Here is a 19,278-nt window from a genome sequence, read left to right as displayed (position 1 = left end):
TTTGCGGCATTTCATAAATGATTAATGTCTTATGACTATGGTGACGCTATGAGTAGTTTTATATGTGCAAACATTTGAAACTGCTGCAGGCATTACATTCACCCCTCTCTGCCTCTTTGCTTGGACATGGAGTAAGTAAGGATAAATTAAATTGCTTGTTTTTGAAGTAGTAACAGTTCTGAAGTGTAAAGAAATGATATTAAATAATACAGTGTAATTTTTTTTTCTCCGAATGTAGTGATTCAACAACGAATTTATTTATTTATTCCTACCTATCTCTGCAATTAGTGTACGTGAGTATTTCATTGGAATTGTTGCAATCGAAACCGAGCTTAATAATTTCATGCGGTCGTTTTCAGTCCTCCTCGTGCTTTAAAAATTGCTCATTTCCAAGCGTTATTTTAGGTTGCCTGCAAAGTTGTCAGATGAAACACAACCACTGCGACGAAAGGCCAGTCCTTGGAGCAGGTAGACGCCAACTGCGGCGGGAAACTGTCGTGGCCAGGAAGATATTCACTGTGTGTGGAAGTTAAGTGAGGATCCGAAGCTGACTTGCCAGCACACGTTGCAGCATTCACTCGCCAACGGCAACGGGGTAAGAAAAGGGTGCAAATACGCCGGTTCTCGTCGATCACCGACGTTGGGCTTGGATGGGTGCCGCCTCGCCTGGGAGCACAGGGCGCTGTTGGCTAGAATCTATGTTCTCGTTTTCGGTGCAGCTCGTCATGTTACTTCCTTCGATTCACATCCCCACAAGCTCCTCAAGTGCCGCAAGTCTGCAAGTCCCGAGGACGCTACGCTAGGACGCTTGCTTCCGGCCCCTCATGTACCATGCCACAGGCACCAAAGCGTTCGGCTGGCCGATGGCCCCTGTACGCCCGCCTCGCGCCACAGCAGTCACTGTGCTTGCAGGGAATGCCGCGCCGCCGAATAACGTTTGGCGCGCAATCCGTTTATGGACAGAGAATGCTAAAAGGGGCCGTTCGACCGTTAATACGGAAATCGTAGCCAAGTTAGGTGGCCTGAGCCATCTCGCGGCTTCCGCTGTTATTACGAGCGCGCGTGCCACGCGGTTGAAGAGCAGTGCGCTGGCTCTAGCTTTCGACGCCGTTTCCTAGTGTATTTTGTCGCTTCTAGTGGAGGCATCATCGGTTATGAGAAGCTGGTAAATCACTCACAGTACAGTAGTTATCGTCCAACACGAGGAGATGCTTTGATTGTAATGGAGATTAGCACCGGGACAGCGCGAACGCAGTCCCGACTACCAAAATTTATGCGCCCGAGTTACTCGCATTTGGAGTAATCGCGGGGGTCAGCTCGACCGAAGTGCAATGGACAAGCCTCACCCCGGAGGAACCGCCTTCATGATCACGGTATCCTCTACGCCAGGTAAGTATGCTTCTCCTCGGCCTCAGGCGAATATTTGTAATGCGTCGCGCCATCGTAGTGGAACGAGAACTCTTGACGTTGTCGCATTCGGCGAAGAGCATGGTGCCGTGAATGTACTTGCTTCCTTAGAAACGCGCTGTTGGCCGTCGAGTTAGCAAGCAGACAGGCACAATAACGGCCTTCTGCAGAAAGCAATGCAGTTTTCGTGCGGAAGACATCGCGACTCGCGGCGCCGGCCGTTGCTGGGGTTAAGTTACTGCACCCTCCGGGAGATGGCGGGCCATGTCGGGGTTACCGCCTTCGAGCCACCCTCTCCGCCTGAAAGTCGCCCTCTTTCTCGGCCGGTGTCAAAACGGCAAATGAGATTTGCTGAATGACTGTATCTTCCAGCCACAGAGCAAGCCACAAAATCAATTATTTCTCTTACCTTTGCTCCCTCCGTGGGAGCCCATAGTGCTAGGAAATACGGCAGCATTGTCAATCGCCCTTGTCTGTCGCTGAGCAACCGAAGGACCAAGCTCAGACTATCAGATGTTCTAAGGAAGCTGTATGCACTCGTGGGTGTTGTACACGAGGGACAAACATCACGTCATCAGGCAATAATCAGCAAAAACTGCAACTTACCCCATTGGACGCTGATGGAACAGAAGACACGTGAAGGTAAGGTAACACTTCTTTTTTCTGTTCATCTCGAGCACGATCTGGAAAGCTCGGACGAAATTTGTGTTCTCTTTAATTCAGAATGTGGAGATATTTCCTTCACGCATATGAAAGTATAATGCTTCATTATTTAAGCTAGATGGAAAAGTTTAGGGGAAGTAATTAATTCGTTTAGGCTGCACCACTACTAGGTAGCACTGTCAAAACAATGCCATTGCCATCTAATGGCAACACAGCTTGCTGCAGATTAATTTTGCGGCATTTCATAAATGATTAATGTCTTATGACTATGGTGACGCTATGAGTAGTTTTATATGTGCAAACATTTGAAACTGCTGCAGGCATTACATTCACCCCTCTCTGCCTCTTTGCTTGGACATGGAGTAAGTAAGGATAAATTAAATTGCTTGTTTTTGAAGTAGTAACAGTTCTGAAGTGTAAAGAAATGATATTAAACAATACAGTGTAATTTTTTTTTCTCCGAATGTAGTGATTCAACAACGAATTTATTTATTTATTCCTACCTATCTCTGCAATTAGTGTACGTGAGTATTTCATTGGAATTGTTGCAATCGAAACCGAGCTTAATAATTTCATGCGGTCGTTTTCAGTCCTCCTCGTGCTTTAAAAATTGCTCATTTCCAAGCGTTATTTTAGGTTGCCTGCAAAGTTGTCAGATGAAACACAACCACTGCGACGAAAGGCCAGTCCTTGGAGCAGGTAGACGCCAACTGCGGCGGGAAACTGTCGTGGCCAGGAAGATATTCACTGTGTGTGGAAGTTAAGTGAGGATCCGAAGCTGACTTGCCAGCACACGTTGCAGCATTCACTCGCCAACGGCAACGGGGTAAGAAAAGGGTGCAAATACGCCGGTTCTCGTCCGATCACCGACGTTGGGCTTGGATGGGTGGCCGCCTCGCCTGGGAGCACAGGGCGCTGTTGGCTAGAATCTATGTTTCTCGTTTTCGGTGCAGCTCGTCATGTTACTTCCTTCGATTCACATCCCCACAAGCTCCTCAAGTGCCGCAAGTCTGCAAGTCCCGAGACGCTACGCTAGACGCTTGCTTCCGGCCCCTCATGTACCATGCCACAGGCACCAAAGCGTTCGGCTGGCCGATGGCCCCTGTACGCCCGCTCGCGCCACAGCAGTCACTGTGCTTGCAGGGAATGCCGCGCCGCCGAATAACGTTTGGCGCGCAATCCGTTTATGGACAGAGAATGCTAAAAGGGGCCGTTCGACCGTTAATACGGAAATCGTAGCCAAGTTAGGTGGCCTGAGCCATCTCGCGGCTTCCGCTGTTATTACGAGCGCGCGTGCCACGCGGTTGAAGAGCAGTGCGCTGGCTCTAGCTTTCGACGCCGTTTCCTAGTGTATTTTGTCGCTTCTAGTGGAGGCATCATCGGTTATGAGAAGCTGGTAAATCACTCACAGTACAGTAGTTATCGTCCAACACGAGGAGATGCTTTGATTGTAGTGGAGATTAGCACCGGGACAGCGCGAACGCAGTCCCGACTACCAAAATTTATGCGCCCGAGTTACTCGCATTTGGAGTAATCGCGGGGGTCAGCTCGACCGAAGTGCAATGGACAAGCCTCACCCCGGAGGAACCGCCTTCATGATCACGGTATCCTCTACGCCAGGTAAGTATGCTTCTCCTCGGCCTCAGGCGAATATTTGTAATGCGTCGCGCCATCGTAGTGGAACGAGAACTCTTGACGTTGTCGCATTCGGCGAAGAGCATGGTGCCGTGAATGTACTTGCTTCCTTAGAAACGCGCTGTTGGCCGTCGAGTTAGCAAGCAGACAGGCACAATAACGGCCTTCTGCAGAAAGCAATGCAGTTTTCGTGCGGAAGACATCGCGACTCGCGGCGCCGGCCGTTGCTGGGGTTAAGTTACTGCACCCTCCGGGAGATGGCGGGCCATGTCGGGGTTACCGCCTTCGAGCCACCCTCTCCGCCTGAAAGTCGCCCTCTTTCTCGGCCGGTGTCAAAACGGCAAATGAGATTTGCTGAATGACTGTATCTTCCAGCCACAGAGCAAGCCACAAAATCAATTATTTCTCTTACCTTTGCTCCCTCCGTGGGAGCCCATAGTGCTAGGAAATACGGCAGCATTGTCAATCGCCCTTGTCTGTCGCTGAGCAACCGAAGGACCAAGCTCAGACTATCAGATGTTCTAAGGAAGCTGTATGCACTCGTGGGTGTTGTACACGAGGGACAAACATCACGTCATCAGGCAATAATCAGCAAAAACTGCAACTTACCCCATTGGACGCTGATGGAACAGAAGACACGTGAAGGTAAGGTAACACTTCTTTTTTCTGTTCATCTCGAGCACGATCTGGAAAGCTCGGACGAAATTTGTGTTCTCTTTAATTCAGAATGTGGAGATATTTCCTTCACGCATATGAAAGTATAATGCTTCATTATTTAAGCTAGATGGAAAAGTTTAGGGGAAGTAATTAATTCGTTTAGGCTGCACCACTACTAGGTAGCACTGTCAAAACAATGCCATTGCCATCTAATGGCAACACAGCTTGCTGCAGATTAATTTTGCGGCATTTCATAAATGATTAATGTCTTATGACTATGGTGACGCTATGAGTAGTTTTATATGTGCAAACATTTGAAACTGCTGCAGGCATTACATTCACCCCTCTCTGCCTCTTTGCTTGGACATGGAGTAAGTAAGGATAAATTAAATTGCTTGTTTTTGAAGTAGTAACAGTTCTGAAGTGTAAAGAAATGATATTAAATAATACAGTGTAATTTTTTTTTCTCCGAATGTAGTGATTCAACAACGAATTTATTTATTTATTCCTACCTATCTCTGCAATTAGTGTACGTGAGTATTTCATTGGAATTGTTGCAATCGAAACCGAGCTTAATAATTTCATGCGGTCGTTTTCAGTCCTCCTCGTGCTTTAAAAATTGCTCATTTCCAAGCGTTATTTTAGGTTGCCTGCAAAGTTGTCAGATGAAACACAACCACTGCGACGAAAGGCCAGTCCTTGGAGCAGGTAGACGCCAACTGCGGCGGGAAACTGTCGTGGCCAGGAAGATATTCACTGTGTGTGGAAGTTAAGTGAGGATCCGAAGCTGACTTGCCAGCACACGTTGCAGCATTCACTCGCCAACGGCAACGGGGTAAGAAAAGGGTGCAAATACGCCGGTTCTCGTCCGATCACCGACGTTGGGCTTGGATGGGTGGCCGCCTCGCCTGGGAGCACAGGGCGCTGTTGGCTAGAATCTATGTTTCTCGTTTTCGGTGCAGCTCGTCATGTTACTTCCTTCGATTCACATCCCCACAAGCTCCTCAAGTGCCGCAAGTCTGCAAGTCCCGAGACGCTACGCTAGACGCTTGCTTCCGGCCCCTCATGTACCATGCCACAGGCACCAAAGCGTTCGGCTGGCCGATGGCCCCTGTACGCCCGCTCGCGCCACAGCAGTCACTGTGCTTGCAGGGAATGCCGCGCCGCCGAATAACGTTTGGCGCGCAATCCGTTTATGGACAGAGAATGCTAAAAGGGGCCGTTCGACCGTTAATACGGAAATCGTAGCCAAGTTAGGTGGCCTGAGCCATCTCGCGGCTTCCGCTGTTATTACGAGCGCGCGTGCCACGCGGTTGAAGAGCAGTGCGCTGGCTCTAGCTTTCGACGCCGTTTCCTAGTGTATTTTGTCGCTTCTAGTGGAGGCATCATCGGTTATGAGAAGCTGGTAAATCACTCACAGTACAGTAGTTATCGTCCAACACGAGGAGATGCTTTGATTGTAGTGGAGATTAGCACCGGGACAGCGCGAACGCAGTCCCGACTACCAAAATTTATGCGCCCGAGTTACTCGCATTTGGAGTAATCGCGGGGGTCAGCTCGACCGAAGTGCAATGGACAAGCCTCACCCCGGAGGAACCGCCTTCATGATCACGGTATCCTCTACGCCAGGTAAGTATGCTTCTCCTCGGCCTCAGGCGAATATTTGTAATGCGTCGCGCCATCGTAGTGGAACGAGAACTCTTGACGTTGTCGCATTCGGCGAAGAGCATGGTGCCGTGAATGTACTTGCTTCCTTAGAAACGCGCTGTTGGCCGTCGAGTTAGCAAGCAGACAGGCACAATAACGGCCTTCTGCAGAAAGCAATGCAGTTTTCGTGCGGAAGACATCGCGACTCGCGGCGCCGGCCGTTGCTGGGGTTAAGTTACTGCACCCTCCGGGAGATGGCGGGCCATGTCGGGGTTACCGCCTTCGAGCCACCCTCTCCGCCTGAAAGTCGCCCTCTTTCTCGGCCGGTGTCAAAACGGCAAATGAGATTTGCTGAATGACTGTATCTTCCAGCCACAGAGCAAGCCACAAAATCAATTATTTCTCTTACCTTTGCTCCCTCCGTGGGAGCCCATAGTGCTAGGAAATACGGCAGCATTGTCAATCGCCCTTGTCTGTCGCTGAGCAACCGAAGGACCAAGCTCAGACTATCAGATGTTCTAAGGAAGCTGTATGCACTCGTGGGTGTTGTACACGAGGGACAAACATCACGTCATCAGGCAATAATCAGCAAAAACTGCAACTTACCCCATTGGACGCTGATGGAACAGAAGACACGTGAAGGTAAGGTAACACTTCTTTTTTCTGTTCATCTCGAGCACGATCTGGAAAGCTCGGACGAAATTTGTGTTCTCTTTAATTCAGAATGTGGAGATATTTCCTTCACGCATATGAAAGTATAATGCTTCATTATTTAAGCTAGATGGAAAAGTTTAGGGGAAGTAATTAATTCGTTTAGGCTGCACCACTACTAGGTAGCACTGTCAAAACAATGCCATTGCCATCTAATGGCAACACAGCTTGCTGCAGATTAATTTTGCGGCATTTCATAAATGATTAATGTCTTATGACTATGGTGACGCTATGAGTAGTTTTATATGTGCAAACATTTGAAACTGCTGCAGGCATTACATTCACCCCTCTCTGCCTCTTTGCTTGGACATGGAGTAAGTAAGGATAAATTAAATTGCTTGTTTTTGAAGTAGTAACAGTTCTGAAGTGTAAAGAAATGATATTAAACAATACAGTGTAATTTTTTTTTCTCCGAATGTAGTGATTCAACAACGAATTTATTTATTTATTCCTACCTATCTCTGCAATTAGTGTACGTGAGTATTTCATTGGAATTGTTGCAATCGAAACCGAGCTTAATAATTTCATGCGGTCGTTTTCAGTCCTCCTCGTGCTTTAAAAATTGCTCATTTCCAAGCGTTATTTTAGGTTGCCTGCAAAGTTGTCAGATGAAACACAACCACTGCGACGAAAGGCCAGTCCTTGGAGCAGGTAGACGCCAACTGCGGCGGGAAACTGTCGTGGCCAGGAAGATATTCACTGTGTGTGGAAGTTAAGTGAGGATCCGAAGCTGACTTGCCAGCACACGTTGCAGCATTCACTCGCCAACGGCAACGGGGTAAGAAAAGGGTGCAAATACGCCGGTTCTCGTCCGATCACCGACGTTGGGCTTGGATGGGTGGCCGCCTCGCCTGGGAGCACAGGGCGCTGTTGGCTAGAATCTATGTTTCTCGTTTTCGGTGCAGCTCGTCATGTTACTTCCTTCGATTCACATCCCCACAAGCTCCTCAAGTGCCGCAAGTCTGCAAGTCCCGAGACGCTACGCTAGACGCTTGCTTCCGGCCCCTCATGTACCATGCCACAGGCACCAAAGCGTTCGGCTGGCCGATGGCCCCTGTACGCCCGCTCGCGCCACAGCAGTCACTGTGCTTGCAGGGAATGCCGCGCCGCCGAATAACGTTTGGCGCGCAATCCGTTTATGGACAGAGAATGCTAAAAGGGGCCGTTCGACCGTTAATACGGAAATCGTAGCCAAGTTAGGTGGCCTGAGCCATCTCGCGGCTTCCGCTGTTATTACGAGCGCGCGTGCCACGCGGTTGAAGAGCAGTGCGCTGGCTCTAGCTTTCGACGCCGTTTCCTAGTGTATTTTGTCGCTTCTAGTGGAGGCATCATCGGTTATGAGAAGCTGGTAAATCACTCACAGTACAGTAGTTATCGTCCAACACGAGGAGATGCTTTGATTGTAGTGGAGATTAGCACCGGGACAGCGCGAACGCAGTCCCGACTACCAAAATTTATGCGCCCGAGTTACTCGCATTTGGAGTAATCGCGGGGGTCAGCTCGACCGAAGTGCAATGGACAAGCCTCACCCCGGAGGAACCGCCTTCATGATCACGGTATCCTCTACGCCAGGTAAGTATGCTTCTCCTCGGCCTCAGGCGAATATTTGTAATGCGTCGCGCCATCGTAGTGGAACGAGAACTCTTGACGTTGTCGCATTCGGCGAAGAGCATGGTGCCGTGAATGTACTTGCTTCCTTAGAAACGCGCTGTTGGCCGTCGAGTTAGCAAGCAGACAGGCACAATAACGGCCTTCTGCAGAAAGCAATGCAGTTTTCGTGCGGAAGACATCGCGACTCGCGGCGCCGGCCGTTGCTGGGGTTAAGTTACTGCACCCTCCGGGAGATGGCGGGCCATGTCGGGGTTACCGCCTTCGAGCCACCCTCTCCGCCTGAAAGTCGCCCTCTTTCTCGGCCGGTGTCAAAACGGCAAATGAGATTTGCTGAATGACTGTATCTTCCAGCCACAGAGCAAGCCACAAAATCAATTATTTCTCTTACCTTTGCTCCCTCCGTGGGAGCCCATAGTGCTAGGAAATACGGCAGCATTGTCAATCGCCCTTGTCTGTCGCTGAGCAACCGAAGGACCAAGCTCAGACTATCAGATGTTCTAAGGAAGCTGTATGCACTCGTGGGTGTTGTACACGAGGGACAAACATCACGTCATCAGGCAATAATCAGCAAAAACTGCAACTTACCCCATTGGACGCTGATGGAACAGAAGACACGTGAAGGTAAGGTAACACTTCTTTTTTCTGTTCATCTCGAGCACGATCTGGAAAGCTCGGACGAAATTTGTGTTCTCTTTAATTCAGAATGTGGAGATATTTCCTTCACGCATATGAAAGTATAATGCTTCATTATTTAAGCTAGATGGAAAAGTTTAGGGGAAGTAATTAATTCGTTTAGGCTGCACCACTACTAGGTAGCACTGTCAAAACAATGCCATTGCCATCTAATGGCAACACAGCTTGCTGCAGATTAATTTTGCGGCATTTCATAAATGATTAATGTCTTATGACTATGGTGACGCTATGAGTAGTTTTATATGTGCAAACATTTGAAACTGCTGCAGGCATTACATTCACCCCTCTCTGCCTCTTTGCTTGGACATGGAGTAAGTAAGGATAAATTAAATTGCTTGTTTTTGAAGTAGTAACAGTTCTGAAGTGTAAAGAAATGATATTAAACAATACAGTGTAATTTTTTTTTCTCCGAATGTAGTGATTCAACAACGAATTTATTTATTTATTCCTACCTATCTCTGCAATTAGTGTACGTGAGTATTTCATTGGAATTGTTGCAATCGAAACCGAGCTTAATAATTTCATGCGGTCGTTTTCAGTCCTCCTCGTGCTTTAAAAATTGCTCATTTCCAAGCGTTATTTTAGGTTGCCTGCAAAGTTGTCAGATGAAACACAACCACTGCGACGAAAGGCCAGTCCTTGGAGCAGGTAGACGCCAACTGCGGCGGGAAACTGTCGTGGCCAGGAAGATATTCACTGTGTGTGGAAGTTAAGTGAGGATCCGAAGCTGACTTGCCAGCACACGTTGCAGCATTCACTCGCCAACGGCAACGGGGTAAGAAAAGGGTGCAAATACGCCGGTTCTCGTCCGATCACCGACGTTGGGCTTGGATGGGTGGCCGCCTCGCCTGGGAGCACAGGGCGCTGTTGGCTAGAATCTATGTTTCTCGTTTTCGGTGCAGCTCGTCATGTTACTTCCTTCGATTCACATCCCCACAAGCTCCTCAAGTGCCGCAAGTCTGCAAGTCCCGAGACGCTACGCTAGACGCTTGCTTCCGGCCCCTCATGTACCATGCCACAGGCACCAAAGCGTTCGGCTGGCCGATGGCCCCTGTACGCCCGCTCGCGCCACAGCAGTCACTGTGCTTGCAGGGAATGCCGCGCCGCCGAATAACGTTTGGCGCGCAATCCGTTTATGGACAGAGAATGCTAAAAGGGGCCGTTCGACCGTTAATACGGAAATCGTAGCCAAGTTAGGTGGCCTGAGCCATCTCGCGGCTTCCGCTGTTATTACGAGCGCGCGTGCCACGCGGTTGAAGAGCAGTGCGCTGGCTCTAGCTTTCGACGCCGTTTCCTAGTGTATTTTGTCGCTTCTAGTGGAGGCATCATCGGTTATGAGAAGCTGGTAAATCACTCACAGTACAGTAGTTATCGTCCAACACGAGGAGATGCTTTGATTGTAGTGGAGATTAGCACCGGGACAGCGCGAACGCAGTCCCGACTACCAAAATTTATGCGCCCGAGTTACTCGCATTTGGAGTAATCGCGGGGGTCAGCTCGACCGAAGTGCAATGGACAAGCCTCACCCCGGAGGAACCGCCTTCATGATCACGGTATCCTCTACGCCAGGTAAGTATGCTTCTCCTCGGCCTCAGGCGAATATTTGTAATGCGTCGCGCCATCGTAGTGGAACGAGAACTCTTGACGTTGTCGCATTCGGCGAAGAGCATGGTGCCGTGAATGTACTTGCTTCCTTAGAAACGCGCTGTTGGCCGTCGAGTTAGCAAGCAGACAGGCACAATAACGGCCTTCTGCAGAAAGCAATGCAGTTTTCGTGCGGAAGACATCGCGACTCGCGGCGCCGGCCGTTGCTGGGGTTAAGTTACTGCACCCTCCGGGAGATGGCGGGCCATGTCGGGGTTACCGCCTTCGAGCCACCCTCTCCGCCTGAAAGTCGCCCTCTTTCTCGGCCGGTGTCAAAACGGCAAATGAGATTTGCTGAATGACTGTATCTTCCAGCCACAGAGCAAGCCACAAAATCAATTATTTCTCTTACCTTTGCTCCCTCCGTGGGAGCCCATAGTGCTAGGAAATACGGCAGCATTGTCAATCGCCCTTGTCTGTCGCTGAGCAACCGAAGGACCAAGCTCAGACTATCAGATGTTCTAAGGAAGCTGTATGCACTCGTGGGTGTTGTACACGAGGGACAAACATCACGTCATCAGGCAATAATCAGCAAAAACTGCAACTTACCCCATTGGACGCTGATGGAACAGAAGACACGTGAAGGTAAGGTAACACTTCTTTTTTCTGTTCATCTCGAGCACGATCTGGAAAGCTCGGACGAAATTTGTGTTCTCTTTAATTCAGAATGTGGAGATATTTCCTTCACGCATATGAAAGTATAATGCTTCATTATTTAAGCTAGATGGAAAAGTTTAGGGGAAGTAATTAATTCGTTTAGGCTGCACCACTACTAGGTAGCACTGTCAAAACAATGCCATTGCCATCTAATGGCAACACAGCTTGCTGCAGATTAATTTTGCGGCATTTCATAAATGATTAATGTCTTATGACTATGGTGACGCTATGAGTAGTTTTATATGTGCAAACATTTGAAACTGCTGCAGGCATTACATTCACCCCTCTCTGCCTCTTTGCTTGGACATGGAGTAAGTAAGGATAAATTAAATTGCTTGTTTTTGAAGTAGTAACAGTTCTGAAGTGTAAAGAAATGATATTAAACAATACAGTGTAATTTTTTTTTCTCCGAATGTAGTGATTCAACAACGAATTTATTTATTTATTCCTACCTATCTCTGCAATTAGTGTACGTGAGTATTTCATTGGAATTGTTGCAATCGAAACCGAGCTTAATAATTTCATGCGGTCGTTTTCAGTCCTCCTCGTGCTTTAAAAATTGCTCATTTCCAAGCGTTATTTTAGGTTGCCTGCAAAGTTGTCAGATGAAACACAACCACTGCGACGAAAGGCCAGTCCTTGGAGCAGGTAGACGCCAACTGCGGCGGGAAACTGTCGTGGCCAGGAAGATATTCACTGTGTGTGGAAGTTAAGTGAGGATCCGAAGCTGACTTGCCAGCACACGTTGCAGCATTCACTCGCCAACGGCAACGGGGTAAGAAAAGGGTGCAAATACGCCGGTTCTCGTCCGATCACCGACGTTGGGCTTGGATGGGTGGCCGCCTCGCCTGGGAGCACAGGGCGCTGTTGGCTAGAATCTATGTTTCTCGTTTTCGGTGCAGCTCGTCATGTTACTTCCTTCGATTCACATCCCCACAAGCTCCTCAAGTGCCGCAAGTCTGCAAGTCCCGAGACGCTACGCTAGACGCTTGCTTCCGGCCCCTCATGTACCATGCCACAGGCACCAAAGCGTTCGGCTGGCCGATGGCCCCTGTACGCCCGCTCGCGCCACAGCAGTCACTGTGCTTGCAGGGAATGCCGCGCCGCCGAATAACGTTTGGCGCGCAATCCGTTTATGGACAGAGAATGCTAAAAGGGGCCGTTCGACCGTTAATACGGAAATCGTAGCCAAGTTAGGTGGCCTGAGCCATCTCGCGGCTTCCGCTGTTATTACGAGCGCGCGTGCCACGCGGTTGAAGAGCAGTGCGCTGGCTCTAGCTTTCGACGCCGTTTCCTAGTGTATTTTGTCGCTTCTAGTGGAGGCATCATCGGTTATGAGAAGCTGGTAAATCACTCACAGTACAGTAGTTATCGTCCAACACGAGGAGATGCTTTGATTGTAGTGGAGATTAGCACCGGGACAGCGCGAACGCAGTCCCGACTACCAAAATTTATGCGCCCGAGTTACTCGCATTTGGAGTAATCGCGGGGGTCAGCTCGACCGAAGTGCAATGGACAAGCCTCACCCCGGAGGAACCGCCTTCATGATCACGGTATCCTCTACGCCAGGTAAGTATGCTTCTCCTCGGCCTCAGGCGAATATTTGTAATGCGTCGCGCCATCGTAGTGGAACGAGAACTCTTGACGTTGTCGCATTCGGCGAAGAGCATGGTGCCGTGAATGTACTTGCTTCCTTAGAAACGCGCTGTTGGCCGTCGAGTTAGCAAGCAGACAGGCACAATAACGGCCTTCTGCAGAAAGCAATGCAGTTTTCGTGCGGAAGACATCGCGACTCGCGGCGCCGGCCGTTGCTGGGGTTAAGTTACTGCACCCTCCGGGAGATGGCGGGCCATGTCGGGGTTACCGCCTTCGAGCCACCCTCTCCGCCTGAAAGTCGCCCTCTTTCTCGGCCGGTGTCAAAACGGCAAATGAGATTTGCTGAATGACTGTATCTTCCAGCCACAGAGCAAGCCACAAAATCAATTATTTCTCTTACCTTTGCTCCCTCCGTGGGAGCCCATAGTGCTAGGAAATACGGCAGCATTGTCAATCGCCCTTGTCTGTCGCTGAGCAACCGAAGGACCAAGCTCAGACTATCAGATGTTCTAAGGAAGCTGTATGCACTCGTGGGTGTTGTACACGAGGGACAAACATCACGTCATCAGGCAATAATCAGCAAAAACTGCAACTTACCCCATTGGACGCTGATGGAACAGAAGACACGTGAAGGTAAGGTAACACTTCTTTTTTCTGTTCATCTCGAGCACGATCTGGAAAGCTCGGACGAAATTTGTGTTCTCTTTAATTCAGAATGTGGAGATATTTCCTTCACGCATATGAAAGTATAATGCTTCATTATTTAAGCTAGATGGAAAAGTTTAGGGGAAGTAATTAATTCGTTTAGGCTGCACCACTACTAGGTAGCACTGTCAAAACAATGCCATTGCCATCTAATGGCAACACAGCTTGCTGCAGATTAATTTTGCGGCATTTCATAAATGATTAATGTCTTATGACTATGGTGACGCTATGAGTAGTTTTATATGTGCAAACATTTGAAACTGCTGCAGGCATTACATTCACCCCTCTCTGCCTCTTTGCTTGGACATGGAGTAAGTAAGGATAAATTAAATTGCTTGTTTTTGAAGTAGTAACAGTTCTGAAGTGTAAAGAAATGATATTAAATAATACAGTGTAATTTTTTTTTCTCCGAATGTAGTGATTCAACAACGAATTTATTTATTTATTCCTACCTATCTCTGCAATTAGTGTACGTGAGTATTTCATTGGAATTGTTGCAATCGAAACCGAGCTTAATAATTTCATGCGGTCGTTTTCAGTCCTCCTCGTGCTTTAAAAATTGCTCATTTCCAAGCGTTATTTTAGGTTGCCTGCAAAGTTGTCAGATGAAACACAACCACTGCGACGAAAGGCCAGTCCTTGGAGCAGGTAGACGCCAACTGCGGCGGGAAACTGTCGTGGCCAGGAAGATATTCACTGTGTGTGGAAGTTAAGTGAGGATCCGAAGCTGACTTGCCAGCACACGTTGCAGCATTCACTCGCCAACGGCAACGGGGTAAGAAAAGGGTGCAAATACGCCGGTTCTCGTCCGATCACCGACGTTGGGCTTGGATGGGTGGCCGCCTCGCCTGGGAGCACAGGGCGCTGTTGGCTAGAATCTATGTTTCTCGTTTTCGGTGCAGCTCGTCATGTTACTTCCTTCGATTCACATCCCCACAAGCTCCTCAAGTGCCGCAAGTCTGCAAGTCCCGAGACGCTACGCTAGACGCTTGCTTCCGGCCCCTCATGTACCATGCCACAGGCACCAAAGCGTTCGGCTGGCCGATGGCCCCTGTACGCCCGCTCGCGCCACAGCAGTCACTGTGCTTGCAGGGAATGCCGCGCCGCCGAATAACGTTTGGCGCGCAATCCGTTTATGGACAGAGAATGCTAAAAGGGGCCGTTCGACCGTTAATACGGAAATCGTAGCCAAGTTAGGTGGCCTGAGCCATCTCGCGGCTTCCGCTGTTATTACGAGCGCGCGTGCCACGCGGTTGAAGAGCAGTGCGCTGGCTCTAGCTTTCGACGCCGTTTCCTAGTGTATTTTGTCGCTTCTAGTGGAGGCATCATCGGTTATGAGAAGCTGGTAAATCACTCACAGTACAGTAGTTATCGTCCAACACGAGGAGATGCTTTGATTGTAGTGGAGATTAGCACCGGGACAGCGCGAACGCAGTCCCGACTACCAAAATTTATGCGCCCGAGTTACTCGCATTTGGAGTAATCGCGGGGGTCAGCTCGACCGAAGTGCAATGGACAAGCCTCACCCCGGAGGAACCGCCTTCATGATCACGGTATCCTCTACGCCAGGTAAGTATGCTTCTCCTCGGCCTCAGGCGAATATTTGTAATGCGTCGCGCCATCGTAGTGGAACGAGAACTCTTGACGTTGTCGCATTCGGCGAAGAGCATGGTGCCGTGAATGTACTTGCTTCCTTAGAAACGCGCTGTTGGCCGTCGAGTTAGCAAGCAGACAGGCACAATAACGGCCTTCTGCAGAAAGCAATGCAGTTTTCGTGCGGAAGACATCGCGACTCGCGGCGCCGGCCGTTGCTGGGGTTAAGTTACTGCACCCTCCGGGAGATGGCGGGCCATGTCGGGGTTACCGCCTTCGAGCCACCCTCTCCGCCTGAAAGTCGCCCTCTTTCTCGGCCGGTGTCAAAACGGCAAATGAGATTTGCTGAATGACTGTATCTTCCAGCCACAGAGCAAGCCACAAAATCAATTATTTCTCTTACCTTTGCTCCCTCCGTGGGAGCCCATAGTGCTAGGAAATACGGCAGCATTGTCAATCGCCCTTGTCTGTCGCTGAGCAACCGAAGGACCAAGCTCAGACTATCAGATGTTCTAAGGAAGCTGTATGCACTCGTGGGTGTTGTACACGAGGGACAAACATCACGTCATCAGGCAATAATCAGCAAAAACTGCAACTTACCCCATTGGACGCTGATGGAACAGAAGACACGTGAAGGTAAGGTAACACTTCTTTTTTCTGTTCATCTCGAGCACGATCTGGAAAGCTCGGACGAAATTTGTGTTCTCTTTAATTCAGAATGTGGAGATATTTCCTTCACGCATATGAAAGTATAATGCTTCATTATTTAAGCTAGATGGAAAAGTTTAGGGGAAGTAATTAATTCGTTTAGGCTGCACCACTACTAGGTAGCACTGTCAAAACAATGCCATTGCCATCTAATGGCAACACAGCTTGCTGCAGATTAATTTTGCGGCATTTCATAAATGATTAATGTCTTATGACTATGGTGACGCTATGAGTAGTTTTATATGTGCAAACATTTGAAACTGCTGCAGGCATTACATTCACCCCTCTCTGCCTCTTTGCTTGGACATGGAGTAAGTAAGGATAAATTAAATTGCTTGTTTTTGAAGTAGTAACAGTTCTGAAGTGTAAAGAAATGATATTAAATAATACAGTGTAATTTTTTTTTCTCCGAATGTAGTGATTCAACAACGAATTTATTTATTTATTCCTACCTATCTCTGCAATTAGTGTACGTGAGTATTTCATTGGAATTGTTGCAATCGAAACCGAGCTTAATAATTTCATGCGGTCGTTTTCAGTCCTCCTCGTGCTTTAAAAATTGCTCATTTCCAAGCGTTATTTTAGGTTGCCTGCAAAGTTGTCAGATGAAACACAACCACTGCGACGAAAGGCCAGTCCTTGGAGCAGGTAGACGCCAACTGCGGCGGGAAACTGTCGTGGCCAGGAAGATATTCACTGTGTGTGGAAGTTAAGTGAGGATCCGAAGCTGACTTGCCAGCACACGTTGCAGCATTCACTCGCCAACGGCAACGGGGTAAGAAAAGGGTGCAAATACGCCGGTTCTCGTCCGATCACCGACGTTGGGCTTGGATGGGTGGCCGCCTCGCCTGGGAGCACAGGGCGCTGTTGGCTAGAATCTATGTTTCTCGTTTTCGGTGCAGCTCGTCATGTTACTTCCTTCGATTCACATCCCCACAAGCTCCTCAAGTGCCGCAAGTCTGCAAGTCCCGAGACGCTACGCTAGACGCTTGCTTCCGGCCCCTCATGTACCATGCCACAGGCACCAAAGCGTTCGGCTGGCCGATGGCCCCTGTACGCCCGCTCGCGCCACAGCAGTCACTGTGCTTGCAGGGAATGCCGCGCCGCCGAATAACGTTTGGCGCGCAATCCGTTTATGGACAGAGAATGCTAAAAGGGGCCGTTCGACCGTTAATACGGAAATCGTAGCCAAGTTAGGTGGCCTGAGCCATCTCGCGGCTTCCGCTGTTATTACGAGCGCGCGTGCCACGCGGTTGAAGAGCAGTGCGCTGGCTCTAGCTTTCGACGCCGTTTCCTAGTGTATTTTGTCGCTTCTAGTGGAGGCATCATCGGTTATGAGAAGCTGGTAAATCACTCACAGTACAGTAGTTATCGTCCAACACGAGGAGATGCTTTGATTGTAGTGGAGATTAGCACCGGGACAGCGCGAACGCAGTCCCGACTACCAAAATTTATGCGCCCGAGTTACTCGCATTTGGAGTAATCGCGGGGGTCAGCTCGACCGAAGTGCAATGGACAAGCCTCACCCCGGAGGAACCGCCTTCATGATCACGGTATCCTCTACGCCAGGTAAGTATGCTTCTCCTCGGCCTCAGGCGAATATTTGTAATGCGTCGCGCCATCGTAGTGGAACGAGAACTCTTGACGTTGTCGCATTCGGCGAAGAGCATGGTGCCGTGAATGTACTTGCTTCCTTAGAAACGCGCTGTTGGCCGTCGAGTTAGCAAGCAGACAGGCACAATAACGGCCTTCTGCAGAAAGCAATGCAGTTTTCGTGCGGAAGACATCGCGACTCGCGGCGCCGGCCGTTGCTGGGGTTAAGTTACTGCACCCTCCGGGAGATGGCGGGCCATGTCGGGGTTACCGCCTTCGAGCCACCCTCTCCGCCTGAAAGTCGCCCTCTTTCTCGGCCGGTGTCAAAACGGCAAATGAGATTTGCTGAATGACTGTATCTTCCAGCCACAGAGCAAGCCACAAAATCAATTATTTCTCTTACCTTTGCTCCCTCCGTGGGAGCCCATAGTGCTAGGAAATACGGCAGCATTGTCAATCGCCCTTGTCTGTCGCTGAGCAACCGAAGGACCAAGCTCAGACTATCAGATGTTCTAAGGAAGCTGTATGCACTCGTGGGTGTTGTACACGAGGGACAAACATCACGTCATCAGGCAATAATCAGCAAAAACTGCAACTTACCCCATTGGACGCTGATGGAACAGAAGACACGTGAAGGTAAGGTAACACTTCTTTTTTCTGTTCATCTCGAGCACGATCTGGAAAGCTCGGACGAAATTTGTGTTCTCTTTAATTCAGAATGTGGAGATATTTCCTTCACGCATATGAAAGTATAATGCTTCATTATTTAAGCTAGATGGAAAAGTTTAGGGGAAGTAATTAATTCGTTTAGGCTGCACCACTACTAGGTAGCACTGTCAAAACAATGCCATTGCCATCTAATGGCAACACAGCTTGCTGCAGATTAATTTTGCGGCATTTCATAAATGATTAATGTCTTATGACTATGGTGACGCTATGAGTAGTTTTATATGTGCAAACATTTGAAACTGCTGCAGGCATTACATTCACCCCTCTCTGCCTCTTTGCTTGGACATGGAGTAAGTAAGGATAAATTAAATTGCTTGTTTTTGAAGTAGTAACAGTTCTGAAGTGTAAAGAAATGATATTAAATAATACAGTGTAATTTTTTTTTCTCCGAATGTAGTGATTCAACAACGAATTTATTTATTTATTCCTACCTATCTCTGCAATTAGTGTACGTGAGTATTTCATTGGAATTGTTGCAATCGAAACCGAGCTTAATAATTTCATGCGGTCGTTTTCAGTCCTCCTCGTGCTTTAAAAATTGCTCATTTCCAAGCGTTATTTTAGGTTGCCTGCAAAGTTGTCAGATGAAACACAACCACTGCGACGAAAGGCCAGTCCTTGGAGCAGGTAGACGCCAACTGCGGCGGGAAACTGTCGTGGCCAGGAAGATATTCACTGTGTGTGGAAGTTAAGTGAGGATCCGAAGCTGACTTGCCAGCACACGTTGCAGCATTCACTCGCCAACGGCAACGGGGTAAGAAAAGGGTGCAAATACGCCGGTTCTCGTCCGATCACCGACGTTGGGCTTGGATGGGTGGCCGCCTCGCCTGGGAGCACAGGGCGCTGTTGGCTAGAATCTATGTTTCTCGTTTTCGGTGCAGCTCGTCATGTTACTTCCTTCGATTCACATCCCCACAAGCTCCTCAAGTGCCGCAAGTCTGCAAGTCCCGAGACGCTACGCTAGACGCTTGCTTCCGGCCCCTCATGTACCATGCCACAGGCACCAAAGCGTTCGGCTGGCCGATGGCC

General features: G+C 49.0%; 8 non-coding genes across 8 annotated transcripts; all 8 read right to left on the bottom strand.

Annotated features, from left to right (window-relative positions):
- Nucleotides 1-1,235: 1,235 nt before the first annotated feature.
- LOC124588075 lies at nt 1,236-1,397 on the bottom strand. Its single transcript, XR_006975713.1, has one exon. It is a non-coding gene; the product is annotated as a U1 spliceosomal RNA (small nuclear RNA).
- A 2,139-nt stretch (nt 1,398-3,536) lies between these two features.
- On the bottom strand, nt 3,537-3,698 carry LOC124588074. Its single transcript, XR_006975712.1, has one exon. It is a non-coding gene; the product is annotated as a U1 spliceosomal RNA (small nuclear RNA).
- A 2,139-nt stretch (nt 3,699-5,837) lies between these two features.
- Nucleotides 5,838-5,999, bottom strand: LOC124588073. The gene has a single exon (XR_006975711.1). It is a non-coding gene; the product is annotated as a U1 spliceosomal RNA (small nuclear RNA).
- Nucleotides 6,000-8,138: 2,139 nt separating this feature from the next.
- On the bottom strand, nt 8,139-8,300 carry LOC124588072. Its single transcript, XR_006975710.1, has one exon. It is a non-coding gene; the product is annotated as a U1 spliceosomal RNA (small nuclear RNA).
- A 2,139-nt stretch (nt 8,301-10,439) lies between these two features.
- On the bottom strand, nt 10,440-10,601 carry LOC124588071. The gene has a single exon (XR_006975709.1). It is a non-coding gene; the product is annotated as a U1 spliceosomal RNA (small nuclear RNA).
- A 2,139-nt stretch (nt 10,602-12,740) lies between these two features.
- Nucleotides 12,741-12,902, bottom strand: LOC124588070. Its single transcript, XR_006975708.1, has one exon. It is a non-coding gene; the product is annotated as a U1 spliceosomal RNA (small nuclear RNA).
- A 2,139-nt stretch (nt 12,903-15,041) lies between these two features.
- LOC124588069 lies at nt 15,042-15,203 on the bottom strand. The gene has a single exon (XR_006975707.1). It is a non-coding gene; the product is annotated as a U1 spliceosomal RNA (small nuclear RNA).
- A 2,139-nt stretch (nt 15,204-17,342) lies between these two features.
- On the bottom strand, nt 17,343-17,504 carry LOC124588067. The gene has a single exon (XR_006975706.1). It is a non-coding gene; the product is annotated as a U1 spliceosomal RNA (small nuclear RNA).
- Between the last annotated feature and the right edge of the window lie 1,774 nt (nt 17,505-19,278).

This window comes from Schistocerca americana, unplaced genomic scaffold (assembly GCF_021461395.2).
Source record: "Schistocerca americana isolate TAMUIC-IGC-003095 unplaced genomic scaffold, iqSchAmer2.1 HiC_scaffold_633, whole genome shotgun sequence".
Lineage (NCBI taxonomy): Eukaryota > Metazoa > Arthropoda > Insecta > Orthoptera > Acrididae > Schistocerca > Schistocerca americana.
This window is presented reverse-complemented; position numbering and strand designations above follow the sequence as displayed.